Source organism: Hibiscus syriacus, unplaced genomic scaffold, assembly GCF_006381635.1.
Source record: "Hibiscus syriacus cultivar Baekdansim isolate YM2019G1 unplaced genomic scaffold, ASM638163v2 tig00110630_pilon, whole genome shotgun sequence".
Classification (NCBI taxonomy): domain Eukaryota; kingdom Viridiplantae; phylum Streptophyta; class Magnoliopsida; order Malvales; family Malvaceae; genus Hibiscus; species Hibiscus syriacus.
In genome coordinates, this window is record NW_024062805.1 from 1,188,198 (window position 1) to 1,205,573 (window position 17,376).

At 32.3% G+C, this 17,376-nt stretch overlaps 1 long non-coding RNA gene across 1 annotated transcript; it reads left to right on the plus strand.

Annotated features, from left to right (window-relative positions):
• Positions 1-8,170: 8,170 nt before the first annotated feature.
• Positions 8,171-9,712, plus strand: LOC120136456. Its single transcript, XR_005517341.1, has 3 exons — positions 8,171-8,731; positions 8,855-9,063; positions 9,354-9,712. It is a non-coding gene; the product is annotated as an uncharacterized LOC120136456 (long non-coding RNA).
• The last annotated feature ends 7,664 nt before the right edge of the window (positions 9,713-17,376 follow it).

The following is a 17,376-nucleotide window of genomic DNA, read 5'->3' on the forward strand; positions in this document are numbered from 1 at the left end:
CCCTCTATAAACCAATCACGTCTTACTTTGTCGTTTAGCACAACTTCAGTGGCAAAACGACTCAACTTATTATACGCAGCCTCAAATTCATGAACTGCTTGATCACCTTGATTTAAATTAAGGAATTTCATCAACATTGCTCATTTAAACTGTTTACCACACACTTGTTTTTGAATTCCTCCTGGAAAAATTGCCAGGTGACTTGCTCCGGTGGTACATACATCATAGTGTTGGACCACCATATTCGAGATGATCCTCTAAGCAAAGATACAACTCCTCCCAACTTTTCCTGATCTAAATATTGCAGGCTTTCAAGAATTAATATCACATCATTTAACCACATATCGGTCTCTATATGACCCTCACTCTCATCTCCTAAGAACTCTGAAGCTCCCAAACTCTTCAGCTCTTGGGAATCAACATTCTAGTTACTGAAGGAGCAGAGGGAGGTTGAAGCCGAGTCAATATAGCATCAAGGGCTTGCATAAAAGTTCCAAATTCAGGAGTCGGAATCCCTTGAGGTGCAGGTGCACTTGCATTTTCAGAAGGAAGAGGTTGTGCACTGTTATCCTCAGAACTTTCACTCCCCGTTCCCTCTTGCATTTCTTATTCCCCTGCTTCTCAGTTCGAGGATTCTGACATCTAATACAAGATACATAATGATAGCATTATCATTAGTAACATTTGACACCATCTTAGTAACACTATCATCAATAAGGAGTGTTATCAATCATCCTCTAATGACACCATCTCAGTAACATTGACACCCTTATTGGCATATAATCCTTTTTCTATTTTAAAATAGAACTAATTTTGGCCGAGAATCGACTAAACCTAGCTCTGATACCAATAAATGTAACACAATATTCTATATACGATTATGTATACGAATATAAATGTTACATTACTTTAAAATATTGTATACTCATTTTAAAAAATCCTTTAAAATTTTGTTGCAATCTTAATTCTACATAATTAACATCATAAATATATGTTCATTTAAAACATATTACAAAATATTTTGTTATATTTGATTACATGCCATACAGGTTCCAAAATAGTTGCTAAAGTTCTAATGTTACTGGTGAGTCATCATTAGTAGATGATATCTGCTGCTGCAACTTCACTCCTTACTTGAATATTCTCTGTTGTTACCTACGTGTGGAAACAATAACGTTATGTCTTTACTTAGTGAGTCATAGTATTGTCAAGAAATCTTTATGCATACATAAGTAATTCACAATATTTAGTTCCCATTAAATGGTATATTATTTAAGGATTCTTTAATCCTTGCAAATTAAACAATATTCCATTCACAATTATCATAAGCCTTTTTATTTATAACATACATTCATATTTGTAATGCACCATTATGCATTCCATTTAAATTATACTTTTATTTCTGATAATGCACCCCTACGCATTTCAGCGAGGCATTCTTTCATGCCAATAATGCACCCATATGCATTATTCTTTTATGCTGACAATGTACCCATATACATTTCAGCTATGTCATCATTTCATGCCAATAATGCACCCATATGCATTATTCTTTTATGCTGACAATGCACCCATATACATTTCAACTATGGCATCCTTTCATGCCAATAATGCACCCATATGCATTATTCTTTTATGTTGAAATGTACCCATATACATTTCAGCTATGGCATCCTTTCATTCCAATAATGCACCCATATGCATTACTCTTTTTCATTCATTTTAGAGCATATCATACTCTAAAACCTCATTCACAATATAAATTCCATATATTCAATAAAACATAATAATTTCGGTAAAACATACATTGACATATAAACATTACATTCTGAATAATTTCTAATCATATTCATCTAAATTGCATACAATAAATTTACTCACCTGGATTTCCTCGCTAAGTGTCCAAAAGTAAGGATGACTACTCCAGGACTTTGCCCTTTTCCTTAGTTTTGCTTGTCTCGGGAGTTTGGTTCCAATCTATTAAATCATCCATTAAAACATGAGTCATACTCAATGTTAGTATATTTCGTAACCATTGAAATTAAACCATATTCAAAAGAATATATTATTAACTTTCTATATCATTATCAGCCTATTATTAACATTTCTAATTCCAAAGTATCGATACTACTACCCTAGTACCAATATTTCTACACTAGGTTACTGATACCCCTTCCTGGCATCGATACCAAAATTAGGTTGATGTTTCATGGTATCGATACCCTCTACGTGGTATTGATACTACCCTTCTATGGTATCGATACTCCCTTAAGGTATCGATACCGAAATTAGATTCGATGTTTGCTTGGTATCGATACCCTTTTAATAGTATCGATACTACCTCAACAATATCGATACTGATTGAAACAATATTGATACTTCCCAGCAAATTTATGTCCTTTTTAGCCTATAGTATATCGGTACTGGTCTATCAGTACTAATACCCTCACCCAAATTTTCTAGTTTTTACCCCAATTTTTAATTAAATGGGCTAAATTTCTTTATATTGACACTAAAAAATTACTATGCAACTTTTCTCTACTTAACCATACAAATTCTCCTTCATCTTATTTCATAAAACATCTACTATCTACCAAGAACATTAATTTCTAAGAATCACACCACTTTTATAATGTGTTTATAAATCTTATCCAAGGTTTATAGTTTCTCATTTGCCTAATGACAAGTCAAATCTACCATAAAACATCCATAAACACTCCTAGATTAATATATATTTTCAAAACCCATTTTATAAAATCCCTATTATTTTCCTTATCTCTTCATTTTAATCTCATCTAATCCTTTATTATGCATATATATTACTCCATGTTACCAAAGTAACCCATAATTTAAAGAAAACACTAACTAATAAAAATTTACCTTGTGCTAGGGAGAAGAGAATACCCACGTGAATAAGGAGAAGAGAAGATGAAATGTAGGAAAATTGTTTTACTTTCCTATTTCCTCTTATTTTAACATCCTTATCCATTTTTAATTTTATTTCCTCTTAAAAGACTAAAATGCCCTCTTAACTTTTCTATTGATACAATTTTTAGTCTACACACTATTCCAATTCCTTTTTCTCATCTTTTACCACTAATTCAATTTAAATCTTAAATTTTCCAACCTTTGCAATATAATCCCTGGACTAATATTTGGGATATTACATGTTAACTTAAAAAAGGATTTGAATCTAAGGAAAAGAAAGTGGATCGAGTTTATTAAAGATTATGACGTGATCATTGACTACCATCCGAAAAAACTAACGTGATAGCTAATGCGTTAAGGCGAAAGACATTTTTTCTTTAAGAGCCTGGGATGTGCGAATATCAATGAAGAATGATGGTGTATTAAATTTTAGAAATAAATTTAAAGCCTACTATATTGAATATAATTAATGATTTGCAGAAAAAGGATGAAAAGTGCACATCAAGAATCGAACAAGTGGAAAAAGGTGAAACTAAAGACTTTGAAGTTAAGTCAGATTGGATGCTTGTACTATTGAGGAAGAGTTTGTATTTCAATGATGAGGAATTTAAAAAATATCTTCTCTCTAAGGCACATTGAAATCCTTTGACTAAGTATCCAGGTGGAAACAAAATATATCACGACTTAAAAAGCTGATACTAGTGATCAGACATAAAAAAGGTTAACTGAGTTTGTTTCTAAATGCTTGAAATGTTAGCAAGTCAAAGCAGAGCATTAAGTTTCCTCAGAATTATTGCAACCAATTCTCATTCTTAAGTGGAAATGAAAAAGAGTTACAATGAATATTTTTGAAAAGATTCCTTTGAGACACACCAAAAAGGATTAATTCTAGTGATTGTGAACAAATTTATTTAGTTAACACATTTCATCCCTATTCAAACAAATTATTCAATTCGCGTGGAGTAAGAGCTGAGCTTGACATCAACCATCGAATACTACTTACAGGTAATAATAAATATATGTTGTGATAAAATTTTATATGTGAATTTTATTAAGAAAATATGGTTATAAATTTAGAATTTTTGTTTTTACGTTTTAATAAAGTTATGTTTTATAAGTGCTAAAATGAATTTTGATTCGAGCAATTTTATGTAGTTTCATTCTTAATATGAAAGTGTTAAACTACCAAGTTGCTGCCTGAAATCGAACTTGATTTGTATATTAAATTATTATATTTTGATTTTACATGATTAAGAATTTTGGTGAAAAATGTTACATTTTGTAACATTTAAAGAAAAAATATTTTACTAGTTTCAAATAAGAAATGTTTTACAGGTGTTGTTTGACTTCTCTGACTCGTATTCGGGTACAGATACAAGAAAAAGGTGTTATAGTTTGAGCTCTAAAGGCTTCCCCCTTGATTCCATTCATTTTTTATGTGGTTTTGTTGTTGTTTAACAACTACTATTCTTGTTTTTCATGTTGGAATCATTGATTGGCATTTGGTTGGTGAAAAATTTGTGTAAAGACACCCTAATGAGCTGGTCACAGAAAGGTTGATCTTTGGGTAAGCTATAGACATTTTGTTTGAGTATGCCCAAAGACCAATCATATGATGATTGTCTTGACATATTTTCTTTACTGTATTTATTAAATAGGGCATTAACGTTATTTTATTTTGTTTTATTTTTGTACATTAAATAAACTAAAAGATAATAATGTCCATATAATAATATGATTATTATTAAAAGATCCTAAGTCAAGTATTATTATGAGCATGGACAATAATGATACGCTTTAAACTAACATGTTATTGATTGATGACAATGAGTTGTCATTGACATAGAGATTTCAGAATTGATGCATGAAAATGTTGTTAGAGAATAATGTATTGGATTGAATCGTTATGAGCATATGTCTTTGATTATTATGTTACGGTCACGATATTGCTCATGATGACAACTATATGTATGATCCTTATATTTGAGATCATTATTATCTTAATATATATTGTTGTATGCTTTGATACAGTTAAACGTACTCATTAACGGGTTGCACTATAAAAACTGACATTGAACATATCACGATAAATTTATGTTACGGTCACGACATTGAATCCTTATAGTGTTACCTCATCTCAGTTAAACGTACTCATTAACGGGTTGCACTATAAAAACTGACATTGAACATATCACGATAAATGTAGTGAGGTGTGAATGATAGAGATAGGATTTGTCCTTCCTACATAATAAGAAATATATCACATGCCACTTGATTAAGTGAGACTAGAAATACATGGTCATGCTCTAATAAGTTTATATGAGATATAACAAATTATTCGCTTATTATAGTCTACTCTAGATATCAAGAAATAATAGATGGACTATACAAGTGTGACTATTCCAAGACTTGTGCTTATTCTATATATAAAGGTCAAAATAATATAATACATTAAAAGAGTTAGTCACGAACATGTTATGTTGAATCATGACTTCCTGTAACTTAGTTAACAATGATATATTGCTAGATGTCACTCATTGTTTGTAATATTAGAATAGTTCTAATTATTACTACCAATGTTACAGAAACCTACAGGGTCACACCCAATGGATGAAAAGAGCAATTTATAAATGTGTTACATATGTATAATTTTATTGTACATGAAGAAAATGTGTAATTAATATATATATATATATATATATATATATATATATATTTACACATTAAAATACCAAATTTAATTAAAATAATGTAATTAGGGTAATTATATTCCTTATTAAATTCGGATTGAAACCCTAATAGCTAGGATTACACATATAAAGGAGATATGTTGGTTAGTTGTCATTTTACCCTTCTAAAATTATAAAATTCCTCGAAACTGTTTTGAGAAAGAAATTGCTCTTAACTACTTTTCAATTGGGTGAACGAAGTAGTGGTCGAGACATTGTTTTGTGGAGACTAGGATTTGAATCGTTCATGAGATCGTGAGTCGTTGTTGTATTGATGCTATTCAAGGAACCCAAGGTGATAAATCATATCCCTTCCTCCTTATTTCAGTTTTATCACACATGGATCGCTGGTGAGACAATCTAGTTTGTTTCTGTTGTGCTGACGGTCCCCAACAGTTTTTGGGTTATTAGGAGATGAGGTAACACACTTTAACTCTTCTCTAATACTTATAGTGCATAAGATTTATCATGGCTTACTTGTTTGGGGTGGAAGAGCATGGAGGGGATTGAGTGTTTTATTTTTTGAAAAAGACCTTTTTGGTGTCAAGTTGATGTAAAAATGATGTTTAATCACCCCTAATGACTTTAATAAGCTTTAATAACCAACCTAGACCATAAAACAAGTCTTTGGGGGTGGGTTTGGCATTATTTCCAGAGCAAAACAATGTATTTTTGGATTGTAGTATCGATATTGTATGACCAATATTGATATTGTTCATTTTATGGGTAAAAATTGGGTTTTCTAGGTCTCAATATCGATTCTAGATTAATTGGTATTAATATCGATCCCCTGGTATCAGTACCAAGGGTTGTAGTATTGATATTAAAGGTTGGATGTATCGAATAAGTTGGTATTGATACCAGATGAGTTGGTATCAATACCAGATAAATTGATGTCCATACCATATGAATTAGTATCCATAACAGATGAGTTGGTATCCATACCGTGTCGAAATGATTTTTTCCTTTCGAAATTTTAAAAAAATAAATATTTTTAATTATCTTTTGATTAATTTTTAATTAGAAAATAATGTGATTTTTAAAAACAAATCTCTCGCTTCGAAAATTTTGAGATTCCCTTTAAATAAAATAAAATACGGTTCGTCACCAATATTTAATTAGGGTGTGATTGGGCACCCAAAAGTGTATTTTGTCATTTTAATAAAAAAATATTAATTAAAATGAAGAATTTGCAGTCAACGTACCAGAAAAATGAGTTCAGGAGTCGGTTACATGTGGGGAAGGCTTAGTACCCCCACAATGCCCTAAATCGATACATAGTTGATTAATTAATTGTCTTTGCAATGAAATTTACAAGTTCAAATTTAATTTAATTTAAGATCCCTTAAAACAACATTCGTGAATTTAGAACGAAACCAAGCAATATTTAATTATTTCCTATCGAGAAGAAACGACCTCTCGTACATTAAGACAATCAATTCTTTCTCCAATCGAAATAAAGAAATATTACGGTTTCATTACAATATTCAAATGCACACAATTAAACAAATTAAGTTAAAAATTACCTAACCTTTTAGAAAGAAGAAGAATATTCGATTATTTAAAGACATCTAGATCAGACCTTAAATAAGTTCTAACAATATTTTCTCGAAGAATTTAAATGAACGAACATTTCTTGTTCTCTCATTCCCAATTTTTAGGTGTGAAATCATTTTTTTTTTGTTTCACTATTGGGTCGAGTTATGCTTGTCAGGATATCATAGCATGCAATTATACCTAGGTTTTAACAATCAAGTAAATTCATGCGATTTTCCACATTAAATTAATAAATGTAAATTAAAGACAATATCTCATTACGACCTACCAATACTTAATATTAAAATAATTATATAGCATGTTCATGCATGTAACTACACTTTATATACATATGCACTTTTTATCATGTATGTAAAACGATAAAGCAAACACACATTTAAGTTAAGCATTCAACAAAATAATATATATATATATATTATAACTTAATGAACATAAATAAAGCTAAATCAAATCTAATTTATGTATCAGATGTGAAAAGCAACAGGAAAATAAAGGTAATAATCGCATACCACAGGGGACTAACATAAAAGCTAACAAAATTACCAACACTAGAATCAACATAAACCCCAAACATGCGTAGGACTAAAATAAAAATCAGACAAAATTACATTCCAAATGTTAAACAAAATGAAATTAAGAATAATGTAACACTGGACTAAGATGGGAGACACATGAAATATAAGGGAATAATTATAACTTCGAAATGCTTTGATTCAGGGACCAAGTTAAAATGCGCGTAGAATATGAAGGTAAATTAAAAGTAAAGGAAACATGGATTTTGAGGACTAAACTGAACTAAATCGAAAAAAAGGCGTAGCTCCCTCAGTAATAAACCCATTCGCGCGAAAAAGGACTACCCTGGACCTCGATTAAACGACATCGTTTCATCCAAGTTACCTAAATCCTTAAATTAAGAATTAACCTAAAAACAAATCCTCATTTCTGCTAAACCTAACCCTTTCCCCTCCTCGGCGCCGTTCTCCCTCTGAACATCAGAGACGGTGGTCGTGCTAAACCTACAAAGGACCAAAGTCCCATCGCCAGCCACCAAGCTTTCGTGGCCAATTCGCTCCGGCCGCCCTCCAAACCAATCGGTGAAGACTCTAGGCCACCCTAAACGATCGAGACGCCTCAGCTTCCTCTTCTCTACCCATTCTTCCTCTCAACCGAGACCTCTCACCCAAAGCACTAAGCCACCGCCTAAACTGCCGCAAATCACCGCCGTTCCTCCTTCCGACGAAGCCTAGGTTATTCTAAGTGAACCAAAATATTCGAACCCCAAACCTAAATCCAACCCTTTCTATTTTCTTCCCCGACAGTAACCCCTGGGAGCCGACCACCGCCGTTAATCGGCTCTTCTCTTCCCCTTGGTCACCACAAACAGTGACCAATCGAATCACAAACCTAAAAATCTCACATGCAAACCCTGAAATTTAAATGAGACACCAAAAGCTTCTCCCATAGCCCCTCTACTCCAGCGACGCGACCCTTCCAAGCGAAGAGAACTCAACCGATAGGTAAACTATTCTCCTAACTCTCCTTGCTTTGCGTTCCAAACAACACACACACAAAGAAAACTGCGAAAACCGTATAAATGTAAACTAAGACAAATTTTTTTTGCTTTACGTATTGATTCGAAGGAAAATGGGGAAACCTTTGCTTACATTGATGTGTCGAGAGAAAAAATGCGAGAGGCTCATATTGTGTATTGCTTTCGAATGAAGGGGTGTAGCTCATTGTTTGCTATTGCTTTCGAATGGGAGGAAGAGTCTCTCTTGTATTCCTTTTCCCGATGATAACTCCAGCGAGGTTCCTTCTCTCAACGAAGTTAACTCTTTCCTCTGTTCATGTAATGAATCGAACCCTTCTCACTTTTAATTTCTATTTTTGTTTACAACAAAACATGAAAATGGTTTTGAAAATGATTGAATGCTTTGGAGTTTTTGTTTTGTATTTTCTTGGTTTTCTCTAAAATGGGGGGAAGAGCCCTTTTACACTGCTTCTCTCGAATTAAAAAAAAGGGGGAGAAGAAGCCCCCTACAATATGATATCATTCGAGTTTTATACCCTTTTATGTTACAAAAGGAATCTAAAAAATTACATTTTTTTCTCGCCTTTTCACTGTTTTTCCTTGTGCAGGTTGATGACGAGGCCTCTTTGCTGGTGTGAGTTTGTTATTCCATCTGCTACTGAGAGGATGATCCCAATTGGTAGTGCACAACTGGCGTGAAGGATAGGTGCCAACTCGGGGAACTTCTGGAATATTGGTGACGAGGCTCGGATGTTGCTGGGATAGCTCATGTGGAGGAGAGGGAGGGGGCATCTCTACTAGGATTTGTTGTTGGGTTTAGTAATGGGTCTCAACCGGGTCTAGGTCATTTTTTTGAGACAAATGGATTGGGTTTAAGTTTGGGTTTGAACATTTATTTTGGGTTTTATAAATGGGGTGTTATGTATAAATGGACATGGATATTGTTTTAATGGTTAATTTTTGATGAAAATGGATAAACATGAATAATCATTGGTCCAAATAATCCAATGCTTAAACTTAAAATTGAATCTTCAAATTGATCCTCAAATTTTCCATTTATGTTATCAATGACCCTTAGATTGAACTTATCATCAATTTACAAGTCTCTTCAAATCGGTCTTCGATCACCTTTAAGTTGAATTAAATAACCCAGAAAAAATTAGGGTACAAAATATCGAAGATTGGGTATCCATATTGAAGGCTCGATATGAACAACCAAAGTGGTTGAGTAACTTCAAGAGGCCATCACTTGCCATATTCTAGAAAATTCTTCTAGTCACTTGGTAAGTCATTAGTTGCTACAACAACGACCCAACAAATCTACTTCACATCTTCTCGCAAGAACGCTTGCAACATCAAATAATTTCACAACATCAGGGTAACATTTTCACAACAAAAATAAAAGAATTAGCCCAAGAACCACCAACTCTTTCCCAAAATGCAAATTATACAAAACATGCTAAAATAATCTAAATGTGATCCTAAAATTGCTAAAGTGTAAGCTTAACCTAAGTAAAAAGGCTTTAAATGATAACTTTTTTAGAAAGTTATCACTCCCTAAACCTAAGTGTTTGTTTGTCTTCAAGCAACTATAATGCAACGGATACAACTATGCTAAATAATGATGTCAAGTCAACTCAAATTTTTATCTCTTTTTAAGTTCTCAAAATTTTTAGTTACTTCCACAGATGTGGTAGCATTTACTGGTCTTCAATTAGGATTTTTTTGTGAACTTACCAAAGTTAGAATCCATAAAGTATTGCAGTGTGCAAGCAAGGTTGTCTAATCAATACTTAGATTAATTAAAAAAATTTGATCCTACTCCCTTATTTAAACTTTCAATGCTGTAGCAACATCTTTCTCACTTTATTTCTTTGCTTGATCAAGTGTAAAAAACCTTTAGCATTTCTCCATTTTTAATGCTAGAGCCAGTGTTGGGCACCTCTAGCATCCACTTTTATCCTTTTCAATTTCAATCCTAAAGCTAGTGTTGAGCATTTCTAGCATTCTTTTGTTTCCATTTCATTGTTAAATCCACGTATAGCAGATTGAAGCAAATATAATTTTCTTTCTTTAACTATAGCCAGTTCTAGGCATCTCTAGTATTTCATAGGATTTTGAATGTTTTCTACTGTACCTACTAATGATGTAAGATTTATACGGTTAAACTATTTCCAAAGTCTCTAAGTATTGAAAACATACATCTATTGTATTAAAATTTTTCTATAAATCCTAGGCCTAATAAAAATCTAACACATTCCCCTTATATTTCACCATTCAAATGTTCTTATCGTCAAACTTCGTCAAAAAGAGATTAAAAGCTTCATCAATTATGGCGACATCCTATCATGAATGCAATAACAACAAATAAACAATAATTCACAACACAAAAATAACATATGCAACATGAACAAAAAATTGAACAACACACCCCCAAACCTGAGATGTGCATAATCCCCAATGCATACAACAACAATAAACAACAAATAAAAACTAAAATAAAATTGGAAGGGTGATCGAATACTCCCCTAACGAATCTTTATTGGGTTGTCGGATGTTGGGCGGGTCATCTTTACTATGGGTTTCTCCTTAATCTTTATTTTTATCTTATTACTTGCAGGTGATGTTGTGTAAATAATGAATGTTTGTAGCTCTAGCTAATGTTGTGAAGCAAAGGCAACATGTGATGACTGATGGTACATTAATTAATATGGAAGCATGACCTGCAAAAATCTCAAGATAAAATTGTTAAATAAAACTAATAAATAAAAATAAAAAATATAATCTAATGTCACATATGACTTATTGAAAATGAAAATAAAATAAGTAAATGAACTATTCAGGCTTAAGTTCATAGAACCAAATTGAAGCAATGTTTTATGGTATATTGCAACATAGAGTTTCATCATTTTCCCATTAAACATGCTCCAACATTCATCCAAAGATTCTTGCCTTGTTCCCTCGATAATGTCAACAAAATAATATTCAACAATGTCATCGTATTTCAGTAGATTTAAAAATTGAATGTAATTTGTTGGTCATTTAGACGAATTGTGAGTTTTTTTTATGGATATCAATCAATGTTCATCTTATAGCAAGGAATATCTGCCCTATATTATTGGTATATTATTATTGGATACATGGTCTAAGCCAACAAAGTTTAACAGTTGTTGGTATTTCTTTACCAATCCTAAATTTCCTGAAAATAGAAAAAGGCGTTAAGTTAATGACAAAACCTAAATCACACAATGCTCTAGCAATTTATTAATTACCAATAGTTCAAGAAATAGTAAATTTCCCTGGATTCTTCAACTTCAGTGGCAATCTACCCATGACCATGTTAATACACCCTTCAGTTAGTGTAACGATTTCAAACTCACCAATGTTATATTTCTTGGAAAATGCTTATTTTATAAACTTGGGGCACTTAGACATTTGTTCTAATATGTTGATCAATGATATCTTGATCCTTAATTGCCTTAGCACATCAAGAAAATTCTTGAATTATTAGTCATCCTTGATGTTTTCCAATCTTCGAGGAAATGGAGGTCATGGCATTTCTTTAGGTTGCAGTGGAAATTGCGTCGATATATGTGGTAGCAATGGTTTAGAATTGCCACTTTGGCCAACATCCTTTGTTGTGACATCAACTATTGGTGACTCAATCACTTTTTCTATTTCCTTTCCCTTTGATTGTTGTTTAGGCCTCTCCTCCTTTTTTTCTTTGTTCTCAACTTTTTTTCCTATTTGAAGTCCACTTCGCATTGTAATTGCTTTGCAATTTTCTTTTCTATTGATTTTAGGAACTTTTGTATCACTAGGAAATGCCCTTTGAGGTATGTTACTCAATGCATTGGCTAAGTTTCTAACCTGATTCTCTGATTCTCTCAACGATGCCAATTGACTTTGGTTCAATGCTTTGTTTCTTTGATTTGTTGCCTCATTTCTTGAGATATACTCATACAGCAGAGACTTAAGTAAGCAAGATGCATTGGGTTGATTGGAAGATTACTATTAATAAGAATGCTCCTTGTTTCGATGTTGTGGTTATATTGGGTGATGTTGCAACAATGGTTACGACTTTGGAAGCATTGGTTGTTGTTTCACATACTATTGCTATGACTAATATTATGGTTATGTATTCCCAAAAATTTAAATTCAATATTGCATCAAAGTTGGCTACATTTTGACTTCACTATGATAGATCGAAATGATTATTGAAGTTTAGATTATAGGTACTCCCATAGGTGTAGGCATTATTATTCTAATTTTAGCTCATCTTGAAATACATAAAATTAGGATTTTAGATACGTTCCTCAAAATTATGATTGTCACCATAATAAAAACAAGAAATAATTGATGTTGATTTAACTTCATGAATACCTTTAAGTTCTTGCATCTTCTTTATCATTTCAGTCAATGATGTCACCTATGGGGTTAGTGTGTTCAAAGCATCATTGTCCATTATAGAAAAAACATGCCTCCCCGACATAATCCTTGTGTTAGGATATTGGTAGTCATTGTTGGATATCCTCTCAAGGATTTCGTAAGCTTCATTGTAAGACTTGTACAACAACGCTCCATTGGTTGATGCATCCACAACCATCATCGTATACATGTTAAGACCATTGTAGAACATCTTTATTTGCGTCCAATGTTGGAAACCATGCATCAGACATTTTCATAGCAAATTTTTAGACCTCTCCCATCTTCATAAAGGTTTTCATCCTCTATTTTCTTGACAAAGTGATGACATTCCTCAATCTATCATTCATGTTGGGATGATTAAATCATAGTGATAACTTTTTTGCAAGTTTGTTCCAAGACGTTATTGCTCCTGGTGGCAATGAGTTAAGTCACACTTTGGTTTTGTTGAGATGACAATATGGAAATAATTTCAGCTTCAAGGCTTCTTCAAGTACTCCTTGTTGGAAAATTGAATCGTATACAACCATTAATTCCCTCAAACATTCTTGAAGGTTATCGGTATGCATCCCCCTATATTGCCCCATCAACTGCTGTATTTGGAACATCACAGGCTTTAAATCGAAGTGTGCAACATGTATTATAGGTTTAATAATACCAATATTCAAATCATCCAAGATAAGCTCAACATACTTTCAGATTGGTCGATTGTTATCATTAACCATGATGCTTTTGATGTGACCTCATCTTTGATGCATTTTGTTGACGTATGATTAGTACTTGATGGCTATGTACTATCATTTTTTGTGTGTGATGGTGTGTTGCATAGGATGATGCATAGATGCATGATATTGCAGTTAGAGACCCAATATATGTATACTCATGGCGAGGCCTTTAGTTATGAACTAAGAGAAGCATGAGACTCATACCATTATGATAGTGGATGTACCTTGGATAGATGGTTTGATAGTATTAATGACATAGTTGTATTGCTTCTCTAAATATACTTGTTAGCAAGCTCAGCATTCAGAACGTGCTTCCATTTACATGTTATAGGTTGCGTAAAGTGCGATGGTACAATGATATCTTCAGAGGAGTCTCAATGGAGTACTAGTGTAACATGATGATAGCTTAGCGAGCATGTAGAGGTTACGTTTTAAAATGAGTCAACTTGTAATATTTTAATTATTTATTTTATTTATCAAATTTCTAAGTTAGGTAGTAAAATGTCTCGACTGAGATGAAAGTTGTTTTAAGGCAAACTATCTCAAGTGACATAAAATTTTTGTTTCAGGAGAAACAATCTTGATTGAGACAAAATTTGTTTTAAAGGAAATTTTCTTAAGAGAGATAAAATTTTTGTTTCGAGAGAAACTGTCTCGAGTGAGACAAAACTTGTTTTAAGGAAAAATATCTCAAGTTTGATAAAATTTTTGTTTCGAGGTGAGTTGTCTCGAGTGAGAAGAAACTTGTTTTAAGGAAAACTATCTCAAGTGAGATAGAATTTTTGTTTCAAATGAAACTGTCTCGAGACACAACTTGTTTTAAGGGAAAGTGAGACAAAATTTTTGTTTCTATTGAAAATGTCTCGAGTGAGACGAAATTGATTTTAAGGAAAATTATCTCAAGTGAGATAAAATTTTTGTTTCAAAAGAAACTGTCTTGAGTTAGAAGAAATTTGTTTTAAAGAAAACTATGTGAAGTGAGATAAAATTTTTGTTTTAAGAAAACTATCTCGAGGAGACGAAATTTGTTTAATGAAAATCATCTTAAGTGAGATAAAAATATTTTGTTTCAAGAGAATCTATCTCAAATGAGATAAAATTTTTGTTTCTGAAGAGAACCTCTTAAAAATATTCTCAAGAGAGGTAAAATGGTATTGAAAAAGAAAGAATTCTTTGAAATTTTAAATATGTCCTTGAGAGAGGGAAAAATGAAATTGAAAAATATATTTTTTGAAGATTTTCTTAATGAGATCCTCAAGAGAGGGGAATCGTGGCTTTTCATGAAAAATGCATCTAACAATGAATGTTTGATGCAAAGATGCATGCGTAAGTAAAATTTGTGACGATGCAAGTGCATGCTTTCATAAATGATGATGATGCAAAGATGGGTGAGAAGTCTTCATAATCTTCATGAAGTGATTGTGTTCATTGTTTTTCATTAGATTGATTTCTTTATGGTTCACAACAATCTATTTTCCTTGCCCCAACAAGTTTTGCCACCAAGGTTTCTTTTTCTTTGTCCCGACATCAATTATGAGCTTCAGCTAAGAGTCCTTTGTCAATTTCTAAGATACATTCCCTAGAGATGCTATCTTATTTGAAAATGTTTTTCTTCCTCTTTTATTTTTCAAAATGTGATAGGTTTGTTGAATGAACAAAATAATTCCTTCTTTAGGCTCACGATTGAAACAAATTACAAAACATGAGTTCAATAAATATCAAAAGATTCAAATGTTATTTCAATCTTTCAAAGTTATAGTTTTTTGACAAGTGTCAAGATTAATGGCAAGGATTAATTTGGGAAATGTTTAGGTTAGTTTCTTTTTGTCAAAATGTTCATTGGTTTGATGATCATGTACATCGGTTCCAGAAAGTCATAGATATCTTCACGATGCCTCGTATATTCAATGAGTTGGTACAAAATGTTGATGATTGGTTAAAATGCCACCACGAGCGCATTCAGTATTATAGTGCTAGACTCTTTAGAGAGTATTTATATTTTAATTCTATAAAATCGTCCATTTTCAGGCTTTGTAGACTCCTTTAGAAAAAGTAGTGCAAAAAGTGTTTCCCGCAAAAAGTGTTTCCCCAAAGATGAAATTCTGAAGTGTTTCTGTGCGATCGATTATATCAAGTGTTTCTAAACTCTATTAGCATGTCTTCCAGTGAAACTCATTCTAATTTAAATCTTTAGGGTTTATCTCCTTTCTCAAATTACATATCAACTTTGATGTTCTCATATTTCCTTTGATTTTACTAGGATATTCTTCTCGCCACAGGGTTTTTAACCCGACAATTGTCGGATGACCCTTTTATGTCAAGATTTGAACGTTTTTCCTATTCATAAATTTTGGGCTCTCAACATTATCTCTTTGGTCCATTATATTAGTGAAATACCTCTTATTATATTATTCAATTATCAAAAAGTCTATGAGTTACCTCCAAAGATTAATAGCTGATTACTTTCAGTGAAGTGTCCCAAATAATTAATTTCATTTACTTCATGAAAATTCCCCATTTACTTTTTGAGTATTCAACTTCAAGATAAGTTTATTGAGAAGAACATGTTATAGTATGTGTTACTGAAATTCAGAAGATTTAGAGGTTAATTTCCCAAGCAACTAACCTATGCTTCATTCATCTAATCCATTATTCCATCTATGTAGATTATGAATTCATGAATTTCATAAATAAAAATGTCATCTAAATTGTCTTGCAATGTCATGTACAATGAATGCCCCATCTTACATATTTGAGGGAAAACTTGTTCTTTACTTGTAAATTGTATCAGAAAAATACCTCCTTTGTGTGAGAGAAGACTAGGGTGTGACTTTGGAGTCATCTTTTGAGGAAGTGTAATCAAGTAATTTTGTTTTTGGCATAAAATCAAGGGATATTGTCTTGGGTGAAAGATCAAAAGGATATATTTTTTGGAGCGTTGTAATCATGTTACTTGCCAAAGGTATATAACCCTAATTATTAAAAGAGCTTTTAATTCAATTGATATTTAAAGAAATTAAAGATTAAAACTTTTCTCATTGCTCACAATCTCAAAAGGTAGTATTTTATTCGATATGTTTGTAACCATCAAATCATTTCAAAACATTTAAGGAAATGTGAAAGAAAGAATGAAAAATACATTCAAACAAGATGAAATTTTTTCATGCAAGTGAAAAATAGCTTTGTGGTGAATGAATATCCACTTCTCTTAGATATGCCCCTATCAATCATTAAATGTCTATGCACCATAATCGACTAAATTCTAGACTTTGCGATTCAATTCCCCACAATTCTTGGTGGTACACTTTAGCTACTACAAGAGGACCATCATAGATGGCATTATCATCAAAACCTTTGGGATAAGGAATATATGAATTACGTGATTAGAAGTAGTGGACCAAATTCCTTCACAAATTATTTCGATTTTTTTATGATTAATGCATGCAAAGATGCTTAAATGTCCTGCAAAATACAAAGATGT